The sequence below is a fragment of the Manacus candei genome, unplaced genomic scaffold (assembly GCF_025592945.1).
Source record: "Manacus candei isolate 608988 ecotype Guabito, Panama unplaced genomic scaffold, ASM2559294v1 h1tg000028l, whole genome shotgun sequence".
NCBI classification, from domain to species: Eukaryota; Metazoa; Chordata; class Aves; order Passeriformes; family Pipridae; genus Manacus; species Manacus candei.
In genome coordinates this window covers 35,083,567-35,109,581 of record NW_026138076.1, presented here as the reverse complement: position 1 = coordinate 35,109,581, position 26,015 = coordinate 35,083,567, and the positions used below count along the sequence as shown (strand labels likewise).

The 26,015-nt window shown below is 37.0% G+C and overlaps 1 long non-coding RNA gene across 2 annotated transcripts in view; it reads right to left on the bottom strand.

Annotated features, from left to right (window-relative positions):
- The window catches only part of LOC127472112 (uncharacterized), a 126,589-nt gene that overhangs the window by 59,500 nt on the left and 41,074 nt on the right, over positions 1 to 26,015 (bottom strand). For both annotated transcript variants that reach the window (XR_007904870.1, XR_007904871.1), the window contains exons 2-3: positions 16,835 to 16,917; positions 591 to 655 (exon numbers count right to left, since the gene is read on the bottom strand). This is a non-coding gene — a long non-coding RNA (uncharacterized LOC127472112). The remainder of the gene's footprint in view (positions 1 to 590; positions 656 to 16,834; positions 16,918 to 26,015) is intronic.

Sequence of the window (26,015 nt, the reverse complement as noted above, 5' to 3'; positions counted from 1 at the left end):
GGCCCACATTCCTTGGAGAAGCTGTTTAGGAACAATAAACCAGAAGCTAGGTTTCTGAGGTAGAGGAAAATCCCTCATAAATATGAACAAGACATCTCTTTATTTAATTTCCCTTAGAAAACAGATACAGGGTTTGATTCAGCACTGATTAATAACGTTTCCTAAATTAAATTCTGTCACTCTTAATCTAAGCATATATAAGGGAGTGTAAATAGATATAAATTTGACATTACAGAGATGAAAATTGTTTTTGTTTAAACAGACTGCCAGGACCCTGGCCACTGGGTTAGCTTTGAGTGCCCAAGTCAGATCTGTGCTCATTGACCATAAGCAAGACTTCTCCCAGACTCAGGAAGGACAAGAGCCAACAGATTTCACTCATTAATTTACCAAGAGACCTCAGTGCAGAAATTTATTATTTAATTTGTTGGCCAGACTGGGATCACTGTTTAAAGCTCACAGTTTGTTTTACAGTGCAGTTTATCTGAACGTTACACTTCACCCACCTACCAAAACCAGGTCTACTTTTTGCTGTACAAATTGGTCGTGTTAATAACAACAAAGGCAAATCCTTTTCTCACAGTTCTTACCTTACATCTGAAGTATCTGTTGCTGTTATGAATTCTCAAAGGAGAAATATAGCAGATCTTGGATGCTAGAAAAGAGAGAGAAAACTTCTTATCAAGAATTTTGTTCTAAAAAGCACTTGAAAGTTTTAAATGCTGCTGCACAGGCTATTCTCTTACTGAGCTGAGCCTTAAAATCCTTTTCTTTATTTTTTCAGAGTTTCAAATTAGACAACCAAGTGTGTTTCAATTGCTTCTGAGCTGCTTGTGAGTGCATAGTAATAGCAAGGCCAGTCCTCTCATACTGCTCAGCTGATGAAAGTGAACATCACTCTCATTTGCCCTCATTCAGGAGAAGTCTTAATGGGAAGCAGAGCTCAAAAGAAATTGGCATTTTGAGAAAAATGGCTATGTGGGGAAGAGCACTTTTGTTAATAGTAATTGGAGGACACACTGCAACATCTTTTCCAATTGTCTGAAAATCTGTGGACAATCCAGAGCCCCATTTACCCCCATTTTCTGCCAGAGTAATTCCACTGACTGTATTGTAATGATCCCTATTTTACACCAGCGTTAGCAAGAACATGGTTACACTCCTGTTTTGAAGTCCCCAGTAAAGGTGCAAATATCTAAAATCCAGAGAGAGCAGATGCTTAATCCACATTATGCCTAGAGGTCAAGGTTCTGACAATGAGGACGAACACTAAAAAGACAAAAGAAATGTTAGTTTGACTCAGTGTCTCACCAGAAAATACCAGAAGCATAATGACTTGTTAACTTCAGCAAAGGATACAGAAGGTGACAAGGTTATTTCTTTTTATCAGCTGAGATATCTCCTGTGACAAACTACTGTTCTGCAGTGCAGCCTACTTCATCCTCATACAAATGCAGAACAAAGAGAGTGAAAACAGAGCTTTTCTCTCCCATCTTCTTTAATTTTTTTTTTCCACAGCATTACTCAGAGGTAGGTTACAGCCAAGCTGATGGCTTTTCAAGGCACTTTTTACTCAGTAATTCTGTAAGCACATTATTAGACAAAATTATTTGCAAGCACATAGCTGAACAGTAAAATCACTTCATTCCTAGAATCTAGCAGCCATCAGGTAGGGAAAGTTGAAGTTTTTGGCAGTTCAGCTGTATCCCTACCTTCCTTGCCATTTGCCCACATTGATTCTGCAGTTCTGATGCGTGTTAGACTTATGGGCTAATAACTAAATATTGAAGAGTATTCTTTAGCTTGGATACAGGTCTCAGGGATGAGTGATGATTACTTAATACCAGTCTTTAGTTTGCAGAGATTTGTAACCTCAGGAGCCTGAATCCTCAAGCCATCACTCTGTTGTTCGTTCCTCCTTATAACTGAGTTTGGGTGAGGAACAGTCATTTTTCACCATAAATTACACTTCCTTCTCTGAAGAGAAAATGAGAACTGAGAACCAGAGAAGGCCAGTTGGGAACCAGTTTAAGAAAACCCTGCCCTTGCAATGCTCTGTGCTTCTTATTCTTGCTCTTGCCATTGCCATTACCTTAGTCCTACTGATTTGACTGTTTGTGTGTCCTCACCATCAAAAATAATAAGAAAAGAAAACTGCAGTGGAATAGCTGTTCTGTTAGTGCATTAGTAAATGAAAGGACTGAAGCACTTCATAGAAGGGAAAAGAGAATAACAAATGCAAGAAGCCAAGTCAGGCTGGGAGCAGTGAGCGCTAGCGGAATAGCAAAGATGTCCAACTAAACAGGCCTGCGATGGCAATAATTTGGCTCTTCTTATTTCAAGAGTATTTTTCTAAGTCCTGATAATTCTTATACAATAGTAAAAGACCTGTCTTCAGGTAATCTAGTGCACATAACAAAATGAAGCATTCTAGTGATCAATCTCTGCAGAAACCAGTTGTGAACTACAAAGACCTAGACTTCAGTAATTATATCTGTAGCCAGGGTTTCTGACTAAACATGACTTACACTCCTCTTTTGGATTAGTACAAAAAGTAGCAATGGAGAGAGACAAAAGGGTGAATCCACACATTATTTCTGTTCCAAACACCATATTTTAAAAATACATTGTAATACATTTTTCAAGAAGTAAAGAATTTGTACAAGTACGGAGCCTGCTTCAACAGGTCTAAGGGTGTCATCCTTGCTACAGAAAGAAATATTTGACTTTCTAGGGCTTCTTTCACCTCAGGGCTTGATAATAAAGCTAGGTTTGGAGATATTTTCCTTACAAAATGGTTAGGAAAAGTATTGTACAGTAAGGCAGTTTTTCACAAGGTGCTTATTTAAACTCTTCAAACCTTCTCAGCAGATGCTGTCATTTTCTTCAATCATTTAACTAACTGAACTTTTGAAGCCCATCAGTAACAATAGCAAAGCTTTCAAGTCCTTTTGTTTTGGACTCCTGTTCTGAAGTTGGGTTGTTTTCCTGCAAAGTTGATCAGCTAGAGGATATGTTTCTGTTTCTATTGAAAGCCAAACCCGCTACAGGATTAGATATGCAAGTAAAATGTTTCTCCCTAGTTTTAAGATTTGCCATTAATTTACTTTGTTTGGTTGTGCATCTTCTCCATAATTACTCTGTTGAATAATATTAAGTCAAATATACTTCACTGGACCAAGTAGTATGCAGTATTTTGTATTCAGAAATGTTAATTCAGCCACTGAGAGTCATCTGATTTTAGTGGAAAAAGTTACTTCTCTCTGATCACTGAGCAAAAAACATTGGAAATTACATATTTCAAGACCAATTTGTAATGCAATTAGGCAACACGTCAGAGATTATGACATGGAGAAGATGAGAAATACACTTTATCTTCCTTCCAGTATTTTTTGTCTATATATCTCCTTTTGATTTGTAACATCCTCCCTGTTTCTTGTTTCACATGGTAAGCAGACAATCCAATCTTGATAGAATGACAAGAGAATCAACCTGTTTTGTATGTGAGCTGCTGGGAATATTATGTACAGAATGTATTAAATAATTTTTTCTTGTTCTTGTTTTACATTTTGAGGATTTTGGAGTTTTCTCATGACTCTACTTTAAATGAGTGAGGGAAGACTACAGAATGTTCTAACATTAAAATTCTGGTTCTTGGAATTGTAACACAGTGATAACAAAAGAAATAATTATTAGCAAAACATACACAGCCAAATACAAGGATGGCATACCACAAATTTCTTACAAGTAGTTAGTTTCTCATATTTGGCATTTTGTTAAATGTACTTGAAGGGAAATTCCAATTAAGTAATTACTACTAATATCCCTAGGCTCTTACAGACTAAAACGATAACAGGAGCAGGTTGAATATTTGACCTTATGCCAATAACACCAGTTAATAAACAATCCCAATTGAAATGTATGAGAACTATGGATTTCATTAAGTTTTCTAAGCATTTCTTCATATTCAACCAATTCCAGCTGGGAAGTGCTCAATAATCTAACGACATCAGCAGTACAACATGCTCTTAATGACAAATAAATGTCATTGCTGAAAATTTCCCATACAGGTGTAAGCAGGTCTGTAGGCTGCAGGTGGCCCTAATCACACTGTTTCATTCCTCACTTTTGCACCTGAGCTATTGTGTAGATTTTAAAAGTAATGGATATAATTTCCTAGAGAAAATGAATTGCTGCTCTGCCTTTTTTGCTCCTTGCTTTCTGGTATTCAGTAATGTGCTCACAGACTTCCATATGCATGGTATGATTGCTTTGCCACTCTCACTTGAATTCCTACAGCTGATCACATCCAACTTCCTTCACAGCTTTGTCTTCGTGTCGTTGCACTGCAGTATTGGCTAATGCAGTCCTTAAAAAGCATCCCACTCCTATTTTCCAGTAAAAATATATTTTGTGAGGGTCAAACTAATTTGCCAGAAGCCTTACTGTTCTTGCAACACTTAGTCTTGAGTGTGTCTAAATTTATATCTATTACTTGTGTGCTCTTGTGGTCTCCTTCAGCTGAGGCACTGTATTATTTGTATAGTATTCTGATACCTGGCACTATGTTAAAATAACAGACAGCTCAAAGGACATAAGGAATAAAACCAAACACACAGGGGAGGATGTAGAGATCAAATTCTTCCAATTTACTGCACATCAATATTGTCTCCAGTACCCAAGTTGATCTTTGTGTGTGTGTTTGTGTATGTGCATACATTTTTTTCTAAACTCAAGTTACATTTATGCTGTGTGTGTGGTTTCTCAAGAGTAACAGTGAATAATATACTACGGTTCTATTTGAAAACATCAAAGTTCTCTATACAGCAATCACAGAAATGACCCACTCACATTATATCAGGAATAAAGGTCATTTTCCCTTTCTTTCAGCCTTTGAAATCAAAATTATCATGACAGCTTTCTGCAGCACTGAGCTTAAACATAAAGTGGGATTATTTAAAATATGTTTTACTGCTTTTCTGTTGTACAAAAATAAGAAAGAGGTTGTGGCTATTACACAAGACATGTCACTTTGGAGAGGTGTTTGCAACACACTTTCAGAAAGTGACCAGTCCCTCCAGAAGTGACATGCAAAATATCCAAGTGGTATTTGTAACAGGCAAAGCTGGTATTTTGACAAACTATATTCTCTCATTGAAATTACGTAGCCAGTGGCCAATGTAGGTTAAAAGTTATGGTGAGTGACTGCAGCGTTAATAGACTGGATGACGGGTTGGCTATTCAGCCCAGTAAATCATGTCTACAAGATCATGTTTTTTCTCCCCCACTATTAGTTGCTTTGTTATCACTTCTCCTGTGATTGACTCAGAGGAGTGCAATATTGTAGTAATTTTAACAATATTGTAGTAAACTTTCAAAATTCAGAAGAACTTCACATACTTGACCAAGGACTCTTAGGCCTGAGAGTAGCAGTATGAGATGTTCTGGCAAAACATATTATCTTTCTGAGGAAAATTTGTCTTTATTTTGTCAATAGGCCTTTGTCTATACAGTCCATCTTCCCTTGCTACAGAGGTATATCCACCACTGAAGGCATAGGACCTGGCAGGTGGAAGGAATTCTCTGAATCACCATCTAATATATATGAATGTGTAAATGACAATGCTGTAAATGACAATGCAGGATAAACATGTGTTCCCTCTTAGACAAATTATCTTTGCATTTTGGGCAGTTGTTGGCTTCAGCAAAAAAGCAGGGGATTTCAAAAAGAGTGGGGAAAGGTGGTAGGACACAAACCTGCAAGATCAAAGCCTCTGTCTAATGCCCTTTGATTTTACACTGTTAATTCCCAAGTCTTTGAAATCTTTTTGACCAGTATTCTCTCAAGAAGTTCTCTAGAAGCCTGTCTAGGACTTAGAAGAACCTGAAGGGAAATTCTGTGAATCATAACAACAGATAAAATAAAAAGCAAACCCCAAAACACACTGGTTACTGTAGCGGTGGATCTATATAATGAAGTGTATCTTAACATTTCACAATTATGTAATCAAGATAAACACTGTAACATGATAAGGAGAAAATACATGAGTTATAAAAGACAATTAACATAAACCCCAAAATGTGGTAAAAATCACATTGTATTTATAGCTATTGTGGTGTTCTAGGGTACATATGACTTCTTTTCCCAGAGATTTACCTGTGTCTGGATACAAATAACGTCCCAAGTATTAAGCATTTGTTCATTTAAAACATGTGCAACATACTCATGTCTTACCATTTGTTGTGTTTGTTGTCACTCCCATAATGACCTCCTTTGCAAATACTACTACTACTATATTGTCTCTCCTCACTTTCTGCTACCCCTGACCTTCTCCACATCCTCTCAATCACTCCTTTCTCCTGCTTTCTTATGCACACACACAGGGGCACAAACCACTCACCACTTTCCTGCTTTTATCCACTTGCCCTCATTGACAGACTCTCATTTGTGTCATTTTTGACAGAAATCCCGGTGGTTTTGTTTGTGAGCCTGTTACAGAGGGGAAAGAATGATCCTGTGGTTAAGTTAGGTTAGTATTGTAGGGTTGGTATTGTAGGGTTCAGACTGTGTACCCTGGCTTCCTGCCCAGTTAATGTAACATGGTTTTAATGTAATTGAGAATAAGGAATGCCATGTATGTAGAACTTCTAGCAAATCACTTAAACAAAGTGCTTAGATGTCTGAAAGCTTTTTCTAAGGCATTCATTGCTTTGCAATTCCAATGGGAGTTGAGGGCACACAACACTATGTAGCACACGTTCATCTTGTTGAAGGATTGGGCTTAGTTCACCACCTGCAAAAGGGGGCTAATTCTTACTCAGCTCACATAGGGCTTACGATGATGAAAACATTCTATTAATGTTCATTATGTGTTCCTTTGCTACAGTAATGAGTGCCAAGAAATAATTCTCTCAGTAAGATGAATGCCACCTAAAATAATTCTGCTCTAATAGATTAAATTCAATGCAAGGTCACCAATCACCTTCCTACAGCATCCTTTATCTTTAATATGTTCCTAACATGGAGTGAGTTTTCGGAGGAAAAGTTTAGTGTTAAACTTTCCCTGTAGGAACACATATCAAAGACCAGTGATACTTCTCTTAAGCAGAGAAGTATGTTCCTGTGCCCGTGGTCACAGTTCCCAGATAGGCAGTGTGCTGTTTCTTATGTCATTTGGTGGTTAGATTTCACATTATAAGTATCTACAAGGCAACAGCAAGGCTAATTCTGTTGACACCATGTTGAGTTCAGGACTGCAGATTCGAATTCACACTATGTAAATTACCACTGGATTAAAATAGATTATTTTTATTGCTAGCATACTTCTCTCTCCTAATCTCACAATTGCAGCTATTTCAGACTTTCCCCCCCCTTTCTCTATTATTTTTTGAGTCTCCTCTTCATTTCCTGTTTCTTTCCTATCATTTAGCTCCCAACAATTATTCTAATGGCCGTTTCACACTTTTCATCTTTTACATTCACTTACATCTTTAATAGGTAGCTTAGCTGATACAATCTTTCCCCCTCAGTGCAACTTTTCATGAGTTTGTTTTGAACTCACTGTATTTTGCAATTATTACCTGTGCACAGATCATAACTTACATTTTATAATCCCTTTTGTTTCTCCATTTTGAATGCAAGAAATGGAGTTTGTGCACACTTATGTTTTGCTGCACACGCCTGAATGTTTTGCAGATGTGACATACTATGTTTACAGAAGTATGGTGTAGTTCTCAAGAGTATTCAGAAGAGACAATGGCAAAACTTTAAAATTCCTCCTTTCTTTTAGAAAACTGGTGACATGAAATACATTGAAATAATATGATATTGTTATTTTCCTCTACTCAGGTGGTAAAGAATTCGATGACTTTGGAATAGTTTAGCCTTCAACTTATTCTCTGAGAACTAAGTTTCCTTCAGCTGAATAGTCCACAGACTTCTGCTCCACCCAGGAGGATCTGGAGAGCTCACCAAGTGTAAGGAAGAACACGGTGACAGAAGTCATGAGGAACAGTGCAGCCATGGGACACAGGCAGAATGATCTCTGTAAAGGTTACTTCTCAGACCTGCCTTTCAGAGCCTACAAATTATCACACTATCACCTGTAGGAAGTCTGGATGCTTGTATCTCACTTATCTGGAAAAGGAAAAGGCCAGGCTAAGAGCAACAGATAGATCATCATACCCTGAGAAAATGAGATATCAAGGCCTGGAGGTTTATCTCAAAACTCTTACATTTTGTTACTGGCTTTTATTTTTGAAGCTGTCACAGCCAGATTCTTCATACACAGATCCTAATGCTGCCATTGGACATCCTGGCTCCTAGTGAAGGCAGGGAGAAGGCAGAAGTGACACAATCTGAGGCAGACTTCTAATCCATAATGCCTTCACTCTTTTATTTTGTTTCGTTTCTCTGGAATATACAGCCCTTCCAATGTTTTTTGCTCAGTGCAACTTGGTGTTTCATATTCATCTCAGGAATCACTACTTTCTGAACTACGGAAGTGTCACAGTTCAGAGTAAAACAAAACCAAACCAGCTCCTGCAGCAGTTCTGACCCAGCAATCACTGTACATCTCACAGTCAGTGTACATCCAGCACTTACCTGAGCAGGTGCAGGACTGTGCTGTGCTGCACACCCAGTGTGGCCTTCAGGCTGTGTTGTGCTGCATAAACCCCTCAGCTGCAGGATAAACTCTGCAGGCAGCGCCTCCTTGACAGCATTGATGACACCATATGTGTGACTTTTCCTTTGTCAACAACTGCAGCAATAAGTTCTCAAGTGAACCTCATTTCTGTTTGACAGTACAAATGACGAATAGAGTTGTTTTCTTGTAGGAAAATTCTACAGTAGCCTGAATGAGAGAACCTCTTCCACGGACAGGGTCATCCTGGGGCGTTTTGATGCAATATCAACTGGAGTTCCCAGCATATAGAAGGATATTAAAATTGCTATGCTATTCTCGTCTTACAGTGTTAGCTCTAATAACTAGCATTTTAAATGGTAACTTTCAGAGACTGAGTAACTTTTTTACTGGGATCATTATGGACCAGTAATGTACAGTGAAGCTCTTTGCTTTATGCTTATTACAGGGTGAACTCATATCTTGTAGAGTTCAGGTTCTTTGTTACCCAGACAACGACTATGGCAAAACATGACATGATACCTGCAGTTTGATCCAGCACAAAACCCAGTGATGTGAGTTTTAACTGACATTATATTTATAGGGAACGGACCATAAATAGCATGCTATCCTTTGGTATGCTGGCTTGGAGGTATTACAGCACAGTAGGTTACACCATGTTTGGAACCCAGCTGCTCAAATGCTGAGGATCAGTAAAGTGCTATTCCTTTGGAGTTACATTTCCCAGCAGGCTTTGAACAGTAGAGGTTTGTAGAGTCTCCAGTGTCCTTGGCTGTGTGCATACCACTCAACACTTTGACTCAAGTTCTTCTTGCATTATCTTGGCAGAATATGCAGCCTTCAGGAATCTTAATCTTTTATTTAATCTCTTTATCTTTTCAATTTCATCCCTTTTCTATCCTAATTCTTTATTTTGCATTGAAGCCAGTACACAAAGATCAAGCTGGTAGAATATGTTCTGTAGCTGTCAATCAGCGGGCACAAAAAATACAAAATGTGAATAGTTAAATCAGCAGACTTGCCTGCTGGAGTTATCTGCATGGCAGAGATGTCAGAGTATTGTTTCCAAGCTTGACTTCTACATGTGGGAAGTAGCAGAGCATGTCCTGGCCTCTTTTATCTTCCTCAGGAGAGCAGCCAAGTGGCATAATCAATTCTTCCAGGCTTTTGTCTTTCACCTGATGTTTACTTTGCTCACTGCCTAAGACTTTGCTCTTCTTCTGCCCCTTAAAATGTGTTTACTGTTAGAGTATATGGAAAATAACTGCAAGTTTTGCATAGTGATATATAAATATAAATGCACTATATCAATAAAGAAGCAGGGTATTTCTCATTTTCTCTAATAACTACAACCGCAAACTTCCCTTAGTTGTTGAGATATAGTCAGGCAAACACAAAACTACCTCTAAAATGTTAAAGAGGGAGGAATAACCTTCTTCACACAAACTAAATGACAGAATTTTAGTAATACAGGCAGTTTTGATGAGTCTGTGGTATATATTATTGCAGCTAACAGAGGTCAAACGTTAGAGATGTGACTCTTGTAACTCCTGGTATGAAAATAAAATAGAATCTATGGTTGAGAAAACCTGCAAAGCATTTAAATAAATGAAAGGTGATTTAACTGGCAAACAGTCAATGTATAAAGCAAAATTAAAGCTGGAAGGAAGATTTTTCTGTTGTTTTGTTCTCTCACTGATTTAAATTCATAAGGCTGAGATACCATAACAGAATAATAGTGACAGTCATGATAAGAAAATATTTCCCTTCATTCACATCAGTTCTTTTTCAAAGTCAATGTCACAAATTCAGGTAAATAGATATAGAACATTTCTCTAAGAGCAATACTTTTGTAAAATATATCTTTAGTACAATCATTCAAAAAATAATAAGTATTGCTAGTGAAATAAAAGGTGGAATTGGTAACTGACCAGTGATAAACAAGTTGATTAGGTATGGAAGATGAAATACCAAATGTAGTGAAGCAGGGTTCTGGCTATTATTATTATTGAATGCCAGAATTATTTTTTTTTCAAGTTTCCATGTGCTCAATTTACTCCAAAGTAAGTTTCAAATACAAAATGGAATCAAGTCAGGTCCACAATGTAACTGAAAATACCTGTACTTTACACAGTTATACAATTGCCCAGTTTTGAACAGAAATAAATAACCATACTTTAAGATTATTTTCAAGGTAAGACTCTTAGAAGGTGTTTTAGGCTGGTCATTTTTATGTCATTTTTTATTTTATGTTTTACTTTTATCTGCTTTGTATTAAAAAGCTTAGTTTAAACATCTGTACAGAGATCCTCAAGTGAAAGACCATCCTGCCTTAGAAAAAATCCCCGATTCTTATCTAACTTTTGAAATGTAACTAAAGAATAAAAGTACTATTGTTCTAGAATGCACGTCCCATGGAAAGACTGGGAAACAGCAAACAAATACACTCAAGACAAATCAAAAGAAGGAAAGGAAGATGAAAAATACTCCCTCACTCTGTTAATATCTCAAAGTTTGCAAGAATGATTTCAGTCTCCAGGCAGTTACAAGCAGCTGAATGAAGACCCATGCCAGGAATGACTGTAGTTGTGCTGTCCTTGTTACCATTTGGCTTTGCTGAAGTGTAATACTGTACATGCAAAATGGTGCTGTTGACTACAGTTGGCACAAGCCAGTATTTACCTCTTGGAAGAATATATTTCTGTATTCAAACATAAAGTCAATGAGCTGTAAGCATTGCTACACCCGTTCATCCCTGATCATTCTGAGAATGAGTGTAAAATACAATATTTAAAATGTTAAGTAAAAAATTCCTTCTTTTTTTTTAATTGTTTTAAGAGGTAATAAAAAGCTCAAACCTTCTAGAAACCTCACGTAGAATACCCTGATTCCAAAACTCATTCCTAAGGGCTTCCACTAATCTCACAAATGCCTGGAAACCCATCATGATCAGCGTGTCTTAACTTCAACACACTCAGAAAGACCACTAGTAGTCTCCACCATTAGAACTGCCCAGCAAGGGGGTAAAGGCCTATGCCTTTCTTGGCTTCACTAAGAAGCTGTTATTTCTCAGGGCTTAGTGAAAACTAGGCTGTCTGGATTGAACTGAGACTGCTTAGAGACCTCAGCTGACACGCACTGAAAGTTCCTAAGTCATCCTAAGAAAGGAAATTCTGAAGAAAGGAAGCACAGAAACAATAACCAAGATTTTCACAGCCTAGCATTGTTGTTCCTTCTACAGACTAAATTTTATAATACTGAAAGCTAAGATTTTTATCTTAAAATAAGACTTCAATATTATGCTTTCAATTTTAGCTTTCAAATTCAAAACCAATTGAAAACACGAATAAAGAATAAAAATATTTACACCCTCTAGCTTTCCCTTTCTCATTGCAGTCCCTGGCACAGGGACCATAGCTGTGCAGGGCTGGGAGTTTATGAAGAGCTCTATTACCACCAGAAAGGCATCACTGGCAATTTAATGACTGTGCAATCAGTGGACCAGCTTCTGATCAGAAACTGAACCCAAGGTTGCTTTGGTGTCCTAAACCAAAAGGAGAGCAATTCTACCAAAGGAGGGGAAACTGCTTTAGGCATCCAGCAGCACTACATTCAGACTATGACCTGATGGCACAAGCTACATCCTATCAGAAATTAGCTTGCTTGTCATGCTTTTGAACTTCACTCAGAGCCAGACATTTTGTCTTAGTCATAACATACATAGGTCCTTTTTCTGTTACTTTTCTCACTGACAGCAGCTCACTGTATAGGTTTCTGTAGCTCCCTTGTGCACTGAGAAAAGTTACTGTTACACATACTAATGTTTTTTAAAGGGGTTTCATTTTTCCAACTATGCAGTAGCTCAAAGGATTTATTACAACATACGAAAATTTATTTCAGGTTGTGATTACAACTGGAGTGAAAAATTATTTTAAAACCTGTAAAAATAAACAGAAAGAGGGTAGCCTATGTCTATACTACAGCTAAAGTTCTGACTGCTGTTCATCCAAGGATTTCCATTTAGTACAAAGAAACCATCTAAGTTCTGCCACTGATGTGTCATCACAGCCTGGCATTCAGCATTGATTGCAGAATTCACAAATGGGCTGGGTTGCCAGGTTTTTCTTGGTGCATAAGCTAGTTTACACCTCAGAGAGCATGGCATAATCATAGTGAAATGAAGGGCTAAGCATTCAGTTTCAGTCTGGTTGACATGTTAAAGATTAAGACAAATGATGAAAAACAAAGAGCAAAAAGGAAATCCTGATGAGGAGAAACTCATTCTGCTTTCTTCTTCTCTAGAATTAAGAGACTGAACTCGTCTCAACAGCAGAGATGAGGGAGCTCTTATATTTCAAGTTGCAATATGCAGAAAAGAAATCTAACTTTACCAGGGAAACCCTGGGGCTACAAAATCTTATTTTTAATTATAAGAAACAACAGTTTTTCTGATAAGAATAAGACACTCTGAACTTAAAACTGAGACAGCAGCATAGTTAGCTTGTGTAGTCTATCACCAAGCTTGAGCCCAACATGACAAGCCTAGTAAAGCATGTCAGCCTTTACACTACATGCCCTGATTTTTGCCCACTTGTCATCAACTTAAGGTTATCCAAAATGCCATTTTAATCCGTTTTCTTCTGATAACATTGTATTATAATGAAACGTTAATGTGAACAAACCTAAAAATAAAACAATGGAAGACAGTAGCTGCACTGTCCTGCTTTTGAGGGCTCTGAACAAATGCATAAATAATGGACACCAGAGATGCCCAGTGGGAAAGCAAAAAATTATGGGTGTGAAAGAATACTGGAGGGACGTGTTCCCAAACTTGAAAACCAATGGGCAGTAGAATATTTTTTTTCAAAATGGCTGGTTAAAGAGCCTACATTTATTTTTTCCACTCTGAAAACTGACACTTGTGGGTTACAGTCATGTAGATATACTGTTAAAACTGTGCCAAACTGACTTGGCTGCTTTAAAGGTTTTGCAAACCACTTTTTCTCTCAGCTTTTTGCATATCTAGTAACTTCTCTGGAGTTTTTTGAATGCAGACATTGGACTCCACTAATAGGAATGGTACAAGAGTTACTCTGTTAGAAAGATGAAATAGCACCATTTAGAAACAATAGAAGTATTTAAAACTATGTCAAACATAGCTTACATCTGCTCCTCATACAAAACTGTAATAGGACTCACTGGCACATTTACAAATTTTGTTTAGAAAGAACAATCACAATGTGGGGGACACAATTGCATAATGGGAAAATTTACTACTAGTTGTGAAATAAATAAAAATGCAAAAAGGGTCACAAAAATACTTTTCCTACTCCATATACTCTGTTAATAATTCATTTCCTAACTGCTCCTAATTTAGGGAAATGGGTAGTTGCTAATCCAATGACACCATGAATCTGGCTATCAAATCAACCTATATTTCATAAAAGAGGATATTAAAGGTTATTTAGGAACTCATTAAAGACAACTGCTAGAATTTATAATGTTATTCTAATAAAATATTCTGTTGACTCAGGGAATTTCTTAGTCCTTGTGATTTCAACTATTCTGATCACTGTACAAAATGTAGGCACCTGTCTCCTTCCTAAAGCTTTTATGAAATTCCTTTATCGAGTGGACAAAAAATGTGGAAAATAAATATGGATATGTTTTCAATGATTTTCATGCAGTGCCTTCAAGATTTAACTTTGCTGTGATCTAGGATATGTCTATAAATAAGACCCCCAAACAAACCATAAATAAAATAACATTGGGCAGAACAACATATTTAGTAGATGATAAGAAAGAATGATAGCAACAATGGTTTTGAAATCTCCCTTTTTAAGCACAGATTTATAGGTGCAATATAGATTTGCCTGTGTAGCTTTCCATAAAATACTTTAATCTTAAATCCATTTTTAAGAAAAGACAAGGCTTTTACTAATTAGTAGGCTTGTAGAAATAGAGAACGTTGTCTCGGTGTTGTACAATAATGGAACTGAGATTACAGGTTTTGTAGACTGTACAATAAAAATCAAACAAGATTCAAGTGAACACAATGAAACCCCATTTACAATCAAGCCTGAAAGTGTTTTAGTTCCATTTAGTGAGTATGCTTTAATTCCACTAGAGTCTAGACAAATATTTTATTTAAAAATTAATTAATATGATATTGATTTTACAAAACAAACTCAAATCTCACTCTTTACTCTATACAGTTTTCTTTTCCAGAAGTTAAATTTCTGAAAGTATATTCACAGAAACTCTAATTTCTTTTAAAATAAAAGAAAAAAAAAGAAAGAAATGAATTCTGAAACCCAAATGCTTAGACTCAGAAAACTCTCACTGAAAAAAATCTTTTGTAAGTCAATAAATAAGACAAAAGAAAAACATGTAATATGTTACCAAAGACTCCAGGAAGACCAGAAAATAAAAGGCTGTGAATTTATTAATGTTGACATTTACAGTAAATATATTTTGATATTTTTGCTAAATTTTCAAAATTATTTGCAGAACTTGTTAGTATTGGATACACTTCAAAAACTCATGTCATCATTATGAAAAAATAGCAAACATCCCCACCCCATTAAGATTGCAAGTAAATAGAGTAAGATATTTTCTTCAAATTACTAAATTGCGGAATGAAAGTTCTGTGCTTAGACAATTGCCTACAAAAGACTCAAATATTTATATTAGCAGATAGTTAATGTCCCAATTCAGCAGTATGCTTATATAGCAAATTATTGTATGAATTATTTTCAAGCCAGCAATATTGTGTTTTCTAATCATTGTTTTAAAGTACACACTTAACCAGTCTTCTAAATAGGATGGATGTGTGGAATGCTGTGGTAACCACTGAAGACTTAAAAATAATTTATGAGAGTTTGTCTCAATTGCACATATAAATTCATTGGTCCCTCAATGAAGCCAAAGAGAGAAGTGTTTAATAGAATTTTCTATAAACTGTTGTTTTTGTGGATTTTCAACAGGTGCTGTTTTCTGCTTGTGTAAAGGACAATGATAAAACCTGTCAAGATGAATGTATAAATTCACACCAAAATCCTTGTTGGGTTTGTTTTTCATTAACCTTGTTGCATTAGTTTATTTTCTGCCTGAAATGACTTGTGCTTACAGAAGTACTTTTTTCATCATGAATGCTGGTTTATAAACAGCCCTTCTTACAGGACATTAGTATGGAAGGGCAGAGACAAACCTAGCTATTAATTCATTATATATTAATTAGCTTAACAACTTCATCAGCATAACCATTGTCATCCAGGTCGCAAAACTCCAGACTGAAAAATGCAAACCAGTAGAAGATTATAATAAAATATGTAGAGTAACTGTAGTGGGGATATTTATATTTATTTTCCTTGTGGCATAAAATGTTTGTGAAAATCTCCTGAAAACAAAATGATAACATTACATTTTAGTCTCTTGGAATATTAATAATTTTAATTTTAGAAAACAAAACAAAATGTATTTTGTGGGAATCACTGTGGCAGTCTAATACTGGTATTTCATACGCATTTGAACAATACATTACCAAAGTTCTCATAAATTAGGTCAGCTGGGAAATAATACACAAGAATAAAACTATAAAGATCTTTCATTATTGCACACAATTAAAAGGTGTACAGTTAAAGCTGCTCTGTCAAGGGGGATATACGAATGCTATCCTTTCCCATTTAAATGGGGCTTTTACTCTTTAAAATATTTCTGACATGCACCAAAATACCTCTAGAATTCCTCTTAAATAGGACAATAGGACATTTAAAACTTGAAATTCTGTACTATAGGGTTGGAGGTGGCCAGAAAAGGCCCAGGCATCCAATGAAACACACAGTAACTCCCTCGCAGTTCCCTCATTTCCAGAGGGCCTGTAATGTGTTCATAGTGAGCAGTACCTTTTCCATTGCAACTGATATGAAAGAGAGAGGAAGTAATTTTTCACTCTGCATCAACTCAGGGCTGAGAGAGGTCCAGAAATTACAAAGAAATGTTTCATAGTATACATGCTTACAAATTCCCAGACACCTTGGGTAAGTGGATTTATATCAAAGTAAATGTGAATTTTCCACTAAAAAAATAATTTAAAGAGAGAAAAAAAGGAATTTTGCCTGAGTGTGGGTTATATAATCACTCTTTCAAAAACTGTATTAGAACTCCATAAAATAATTTGGACTTTTTACCTTAATTTTGATCAGCTTCAATTTCCATATGTGTTTTTTCTCCATTTAAGACATTAGCACTGCTTCTTGCTTGAAATAACACACTGAAATTAGAACAAGAATTACAATAATTAGAAGTTATGAAACTTATGTACCCAGAGTACCAAATAGAATCAGTTCCTGCCTCCTGTTAAAATTCACCTGTTAAAATATTAACTGAATAGAACTCTTGGTCCTGATAACACATATTTACACTTATATTTTTGTCTTTCAGTTTGAGCTTTGACTATGTTAAATGCCTAACTGATTTTTTTCTTAAATATTTTCATGATTTATCAGTAATGATGTCCGGTCCAGGAATTTCCTGGCAGTTAACAACCATAGAGAACAAAATTCTTCACTTAGAGTTCATTAGTACTTAAGTATTTTTAGGAGTCTTTCAAAGTGTTCTTATATTTCAGGATTTTTCAGACTCTGGCATGTCTCTCTTTCATGAATGTAATGGCCTGTGAATGGACGGACATCTTGAGAACTGTTGGTGAATATTCCCAATAGTTGGACTTGATGATCCTTCTGGGTCCCTTCCAACTCTGGTTATTCTATGATTTTAATACTCTTTTTTTTTCCTGTTGAATTTTAATTAATTCAAGGGAAAACAGTGGGCATTCACACTTCCATTACTCATTTATGTTCCTCTTAATCATTTGTGTAGTTCTGAAACTGAGAGGATCCCTTGTGGTGGGCTGGAGCAGAATCCTGGCAGGTTTGATGAACTTCCTTTATGAAAAAGGCGTATCACATCACTGAATGGAAGAGGAAGGGGCACTTAAACAGCTGCTACTGAGGCAATAAAACTAAGCTATTGGATTCAAGACAACAGTTAGACCCATGCTTTGTCTTTATTGGGATTGATGATGAACCATTTAGAGAGGCAATCCAATCATATTGCAATGAAAGTGCATGATGCTGTAATTTTATAGTTTGCATGGCCTCATTTAAATCAGTAATATTTTACAGGTACAGTAGGAAATTGGAGCTATATCTTCTTCATAATTTCTATATTCATTAGCAGTAATGAATAGGTGTTATAGAATAACATTAAAGCAATGCATTTAGCAAAAGAAAACCAAAGATATACTCTCTGGTTCCAAAGGGCTGCATGCATTTCTGCCTCGACACACGTCAGTATGTTACTATTGTCATTAAAACTAGAACCACCCCACTGTTAGGTAACAATGATGAAGGAGACTTTTCATATCTCATCCAGAATGTATTTCATAGAACCACAGAATCATTAAGGTTGGAAAAGAACCCTAAGAACATTGAGCCCAACCATTAACCCAGCACTGCAAGTTTACCACTAAACCATGTCTTCAAGTACCACATCCACATGTTTTTCGAATGCTTCCAGGGATAGTGATTCCACCACTTCCCTGATCAGCCTGTTCCAATGCTTAGTTACCCTTTTGGTGAAGAATTTTTTCCTAATATTCTGTCTACACCTCCACTGGTGCAACTTCAAGCTGTTTCCTGTTGTCCTATTGTTTGTTCTCTGGGAGAAGAGACTGAGCCCCCCCTTGCTCTTTCAGGTAACTGTAGAGAGCAATAATGTCGACCCGACTCCTTTTCTCCAGGCTAAACAACCCCAGCTGCCTCAGCCACTCCTCATAAAACTTGTGCTCCGGACTCTTTACCAATTTCTTTGCCTTTCTTTGGAGACACCAGACAACTAAAGACTGAAGACTCAGCACAGGCCTAGTCACATGAATGCATAGTTTTATAGCTTTCAGCTGCCTTAGTACACTTTGTCCAAATGAGCAGTGACTGCCACGAATACATCTGCCATGTATCACCCATACTGTCTGATGAAGACAAGTACTGAAAAGAGCATCTATCCTGAGACGTGCTGGTTGTGCAGGACTAACCTGATGGAGGGGTCTGCCTGGCACTCCACCTGCGTGGAAAAATGCAATGTTTGTGTCCTGCTTTGAAAAGATGTTTCCTCCCTGAGCATTCTCGATAATTAGTATTTTACCTGATGTATTGTAATGAGCTGCCATCTCCCAGGTATGCTGCTCTGGGCTCAGTCAACACTGTAAGCCAGATTTCATGAGTAGGGAAACTAAAGCCAGGAGTAAATTAAGGGGCCAGTTGAGAAGTAATAGACAGGATACTACTGTAATGAAACATCTCAAGCAGCAAGATAGGAGGAGTTGAGGGGTCATACAGAGCCCAGGTCCAGGACATAAAAACTGGACTGGGATAAGCTGAGCAGCCTAGCCATTTGGACTGCCTTCTGTGGGCTCCTAGGTTTTATTTCTCATTGATAGGGCAATGAATGACTTTTACTTGATTAAGGGAAAAGGAAGGAAGTTGCATGGGTACCTTTGTCTCATCCCACTTTTTTCCTCTCCTTTCATTAGACTTTAACCATTTTTTAAGTCTGTGCTTTCATTCTATAAAAAAGGTACCTTCAATCTAAAGAAGACTTAAAGTCTTCACAGAGAAGATATTATATAAGTCATTATCGGAACAGTAGTTAGCTAAATAAGGAAAAAAACCTAGCAACTCAAAATGGCAATTCATCATCAAGTGTCTTCTGCTTTATGTGCTAACAGCCTTTCTCAGCTTCCTTTAAGCCATCTGCTTGTTTCAGCTATCTCTCCATACCACCAGCCTCTCCCACTGCATCCCTCTCCAACTCACACATTTGCTCATCACTACTCAGACTACTCAGAGTTTGTGTTTTACCTTCTAGACACTCTTGCCTTTTTCCACAAACATATTTGTTCTACCAGGTAGAAGTATCAGCTGATGCTGCTTATGCAGGAGAACAAACTTGTGTTAGTTCCTTTTCGTGTCAGGAAGCACCTCCAGTACCTCCATTTAAATAAACACCTCAATTTAAATAAGCACCTCCATTAAAATAAGGTGTTGAAGGACACCAGGGAAAATCAGCATATTTTGATAGGCAGGAGTATACAATAGGTACTTAGGAATGACAATAATACAGTGAAACTAGGAAGCAAATTACATGTGGATTTCTTTCTCTTAGTGCTACTGAGAGAAGTCTTTCTTTTGCTATTTTAAAACACAGACTTTACTGAAAAAGATTTTGTTGTTGTCATAGTAGTATTTTGTAAATGCCTAGCTACAAAACTGCTGGGTGGTGGGAGTAAAATGCGAAGGAATTGCACATGTAAATGTATATGATCACAAAGACTTGAGTATGCAAGCTTATATTCCAGATGTATGGGAAATAACTATTGCAGTAGTAAGTCACAATGTTGTAAAGCACAAAACTGAAGGCTAAGTACTTGCAGCCATCTGCAAAATGCAAACAATCAGCTATGAAAATGTAGGTCATTAATTTAAGAAATCACTGGGGGGAAAAAATGGAACAGGAACGATAAACAGTTTAGTGCAGGGTTGAAAAAAGACCCTTGTGGAGGTAATCAAGATGAGAGTGGGCGATACACAGAAACGGAGAGAGGACCTTATCCCAGGAAGAATCAGCACGTGCCCAGCAGAGAGGAGGCCCTCTGCAAGGAGATCAGAGGCACCTCGCACAGAGGAGACAATCTCTGCATTGCCTCTGTTCTCAGAGAAGATTTTTGTCTTGTAGGACATGTAGGGGTCGTTTAGTCTGTTTGCTCATTGAAGAAAATTTTAAAAGCATCTGTTTGATCTTGGAATGCTGTTGAAAAGACAGATGGGCAAGAAAAGAAAGGTGAATAAGTGCCAGTTCCTTTCCATGATTTATAATTTACTAACAATGTTCTGATAGAAATTTCTTTACCAGAGAGTACCTAGATACTGTGAGGTCATTTCCATATTTACTTTTTTTTTTAAATGACCAACCAAATAGATATGGAGAGACAAGCTTGAGATAGCTTGGAGGTTTAGGTTGACAGAGATGTTTTTCTGAAAAATGGATTTCCGCTACAGTTATCCAATATTTAATATAGTGCTCATAACACCCTGGATCCAGATACCGCACTAAGCATAACCCACAAGCCACTACACTGACATATCTTTAGCTTGAAGGCATAAAAAGCCTCACGAAACTAAATTTAGGACCATTCATCTTTAATATCTTAAATTCGTTAAATTATAACAGGCTGTAATCACGGTCATTTATGCCCTCCTTAAGAAAAGAGAGGTTAGTTCCAAAAGTACTGGCAATGAAAATCTGAAGAGTTTAAAACTTTCTTGTCAGCCTTGCTAAGTGCAACTAGCCAAATAAAATAAGACATGATAGATTCACATCTTTTCTCTGAATATAGCTGAGAGGTCACTCCAGTGATACTCGTGGGATCATGCTACTACTTGTAAGTATTGCAGTTTTCATCACACAGTTTTTGAAATAATCTCAAATCTCTTTTTCTACTGATTTTTCTAATGATTTTTCTAGTGATCACTTGCTTCAGTGAACTTCAGTTCAAGACCCACTCTTTATTTTTATATTTGATTCAAATTTTCTAATAAATAGAACAAACAATATTATACACATGTTTCTTTGTTGAACAAGCCACTGAATACAACACTTTGCAATCAGGCTTTGTGGTATAACACACATAATATACGTATAAGCACAGATAGCAGAATCAGTTTGAGAAATAGAAGGCTACCTCTACCAGATAACACAACCAATATTTCAATTGCACCTCCTTAAATCCATGTCCTGACTGATGTGAATAATTTTCAAACTTTTGAGTACTCTGATGAATGTCAAATGAGTGCATCTGCTTCCGTACTTCACTCCCTTAGTTCCCTTTTCGTACATGATATCTTCTACTCTGCATAGTCATGCCAGTAACGCAGGCCATGTTTTAAAGGCAACTGTATTTATCTTAAATACCATCCATCAACCACAAAATGAAAGATTATATCACAGTGACAGGAATAGCAATTAAAATAATCACTATCTTTTCTTAAGCTTTAAAAGTAATTAAAACTAAAATCTGTCACTGCCCTTATAAAAGCGATCATCTGTTTTTCTTTCAATTCTGCATAAATTAAACAAATATTTGCTGTTAATTAAAACTGTGGGTTTATACTTGCATTTTATTGCAAATAAATTTGTGCTAGTGTGTATATGGGTGACTTTTTAGCCCTGGTAGAATAGACATTTTATTAAACAATGACAAGCAATAAAGCCTGCTGTTCCGAGGAAGGGAAGGATGCCCTGTTGGCCGTCATGCTTTCTAGAAGCACAAGGGATTGCCTTGTATTCAAATGGCATAGAAGGTAGAACTGCAAAAGAACAACAAATTAATTAGAGCAATCATTTTGAAGAGCAGTTCCAAACCCCATTTTAATTAGCAAATAAAGCAGAATACTAACTGCTTAAGAACTATTTTTGCTTTCTGATTTACTGGATGATGGCAGCTGTACTGTGCTTTGTTACAAATCACAAAATCTAGTGCCTCATTTTGCATGCAAAGTGCATTAAAATACCTTCTTTCCCATTCTATAGGGGCCTTCAAGATATATTACAATGGTAAAGTCTGTACAACCCAGCACAATTATTTTCTAATTAGCATCCTTAAATGTTGCATTGTGGCCTGAATCAGTTTTAGCATTGTCAAAGAGTTCTAGAAACAGCCGTATCTGTACAACCCAGGCCACATGTGACAAAATTAAATTGGCACACTTCACTGTATAGACCTTGTGCTCCTGGCAGTGATAGCCAGCTCAGTACCTCAGAGAGAAGGCTCAGCTGTCACTCACTGACCCATTAACGCTCAGGTTGCATCCTGCAGTGTCATAGTCCTCATTCTCACAAAGATAGTGCTCCCTGGAGACCCCCAGTACCTCCAGGAATGAGGGAAGGACAGCCGTGACAGCAGCACTTTCAAACAGGGCAGCACAACATAGCAGGAGAGTGTCTTGTGCCAACATCCCAAAGTACAGTTGAAATCCACTGTGCTGCCCTGGTGAGCCAGTTTTAAATGGGAGATCATCTCTAACAAGCTATAGCTGTCTCCTTCTACATCATACACACATACACATGAAAAAGGTCACAGCCGAGCACCTTTGGTGTACTGCAGAAATACAGTTTGCTCAAGTCGTGCTGCAGACCAATTCAGTGAGGTGTTAAGTAAAACAAACACCTGCTGCTGCTTCTCAAATATAAAGGGGAACCATTGGAGGAATAAGGAAAAATCATACATCAAAAAACCAATGCTTTTTTCCTCTTTATCCAGAGTCCTGTAACTGCCTGTACACAAAATAGTTTGAATATACTGCAATGCACTGTTTAACATAAAGGAAATATTGCTTCGGGCTTCTGTGGGTTTTATGCTACGGGGAAAACCCCACAGGTCCAATTCAGTGCAGGAGAAGACAGTGCCAATGTCACTCTGCCTGTAGAGCTCAGTCACATCTCCCCAGCAATTTAACACACCAGGGATTTACTGCATAGATATGATTTAGGCCACACTGTGTGCACTGGAAAATTAAATTATATCTTACCTGTAATAGAGTGTGGGTGTGTATATATAGACATATGAGGACAAGTCAAAGTATGTGTGCATGCACACATGCACATAGGCAGAAAAAGGAGAAAAAGAAACAAAAAGAACCAGACTGGAACTTAATGGAAAAGATAAATTCAGGCATGATTACAGCTGTGAGGCGAAAACAAAAGTCCCAATTCTGTGGATTATGTGGAGAATGATCCAGTAACAAGGATTTATTTCTAAAGATTCACACTTCTCATTTTCTGTCTTCTCAAAAAAACACACCCGTGACATCCCATGCAAAAGAAGTCTCAGAAGAGAATACAAGTAATTAATACAAACATGAATATAAAAATAATTCTTTTTTGAAAGAAATAATACATTGTTCCTATTGCTGCAGGGGACTCAAACTCAGTACACTGCAGTCCCCATGTTTCAGCCTCTAGGTCATGTTCACTGATGGATATAAAACAATGTAAAAGAATTCTGGCCCCCAAGGTTTTGTAAACAACAACAGAAGTAAAAACCCAAGGAAAAAAAACAAAGGACAGAAACTTAACTCCGTTTGTTCTGCCAATACAGAGTTGAAAGACAGATGAAATCTCCTCCTTAAATCTATCACAAAATCATTTCTGGTTAAAAAGTAGGCATATTATCTCAAAGAAGAAAAGAGAGCAAAAGCCCAGTTTGTAGAATAAAGTATTCTACAATTATAAATTAAAAATATTTGAAAATTTCCTTTTTTTGTGTGACCAGTGATCAAAATGTGAGTGTTCTTATTTTTCAGTACCTGGGTTTGCCCATCACTTAAATCTGTATCTCTTCCTGTTTACCAAACCTAGCTCACACTTTAGGTACATGCCCCCATGAAATGCATGTTTATGCCTTACCAAGTCCAGAGAAATATTTGTTTTAATATATGGATTTTACAGCATGTCCAGATGGGGGCCACTTAGTTGTAAAGAACATCCCTGCTTTGAAATGTGACCTGGGGTAGTTGAGTATCATTGGGCTGGATGTTTATGTCACAGTAACTTTAAACTCAAACCATCTTCAGAGTGGGTTAAGCCCTCTCTACCATAGTGTCACAGGGCAGTGATGATTCCAGCTTTAAACGGGAATATTTCTGGTGCACACTCCCTAGTAATTGCTCTGCTGGGCACAGCAAACAATGAGCACCACTGTCTTCTAATTATATGATCAGAATCATCTGGGTTGTCCTAATGTCCTCAAAGAGATTGCACAGGAGTAGCTGAGATTTAAACAGAGATTATAGAGTTTTCATTATAGAGTAATTCTAATTTAAAAAAAATCATAATAATGACTTACAGAATTAAAAATAGATACAAGCATATACTAATATATATTTAGCTATCATTTTAGAGCAAAATTAATTGGAATAGAATGCAACTCTCCTTTTCTTCAGGTGCTGGCTTTGCAGGGCTACTAACACTGCTAAGCAGGAAGGATCCTATGCAGACACTGAAGTCAGCTAATGTGATTCTGGCTCTGGATAGGAAGCAGATCAGTTGAATATGATGGTGCCACATTATAGGCTCTCACTTTTCTTATTAGACACACACTTTGAAGGTTGAAAAGGGTATTTATTTATCTCATGCAACACTATGTGTCCAGAGGTTATTAGTGATTAAAGAACTATTTTAAGATTTTCTGTGACAGATTTCTATGTGGTATATGCAGCAGCAGGGAGGCGGCAGCAGTTCCAAAAGCGCTGCTGTCCTATAGCACAGTGGGGTGAGCAGAGCACAGCCCTCCCACATCCTGCACCTCATTTCTTTCTCCCCTTAAGTGCCCAGGTATCTTTTTCAGGTGGGAGTGGGAATAGACTCAGGTCTAGCAGGAAAACTCTTGATTTGTCATTATATTCTTTTCCTGAGGCAGCAGCAAAGAGAAGTGTCAGAGACCAAGTTAGTGGTTAGTGTTCCTCATGCTTGAGGACGATGAAGTACCAAAAACACAGCACAAGATCGTGCCAAATTCACAGAGATAATGAATTGTCAACTCACAATTAGTAATAAAAAACAGAGGAGGTTTGAGTCAGGAAGGTTCAGAAAAATAAAACACAAACCCATCTATTGCCTATTTGGTCAGAAGTGTACACAGAAATGTACAATACTGAACATATTACGGTGTTGCTTCATATATATTTCCTATTCCTCTTCATTTGTTAAATGAAAAATAAATAAATATGGTAAACAAGATTGTGAAACACAGGTTATGCCAGGAAAGTCAATGTGCTCAAATATATAGTTTTTTTTTTAAATGTTACTTTAGCTTTTTGTCATATTTTAGTTGTACATCACTAATGTCTTATTCATGTAGTGTCTCTTTCTTCATACACATGTATACATATATATACATACCCACACTACCCAAGTATTCCTGTGTATAAATACATACACAAATATGAGAGTTCGAAAATGGAAATAAAATTAGACAACATTAGAGTACAACAAATCTGTCACGCTGTTGCCTTAATCACAGCAAAATAAATGCCCAGATCAAATAATATAGTAAAACAAGCAATATGAGCTAAGTCCCATGGCCTTTTGGACAACGGGAAAGAGACCAGTTTTTCCCAGGCAGGTTCTGTCTAGCTCACAGTGTCTTAGTATTCTGAAACCCTACGGTCACACCACTCAGGAATTATTAAAGCATTGTCTGGGAAATTTACATTCTCCTGTTATGGTTTAGATTACCTTCCTTCCAGAAAAGCT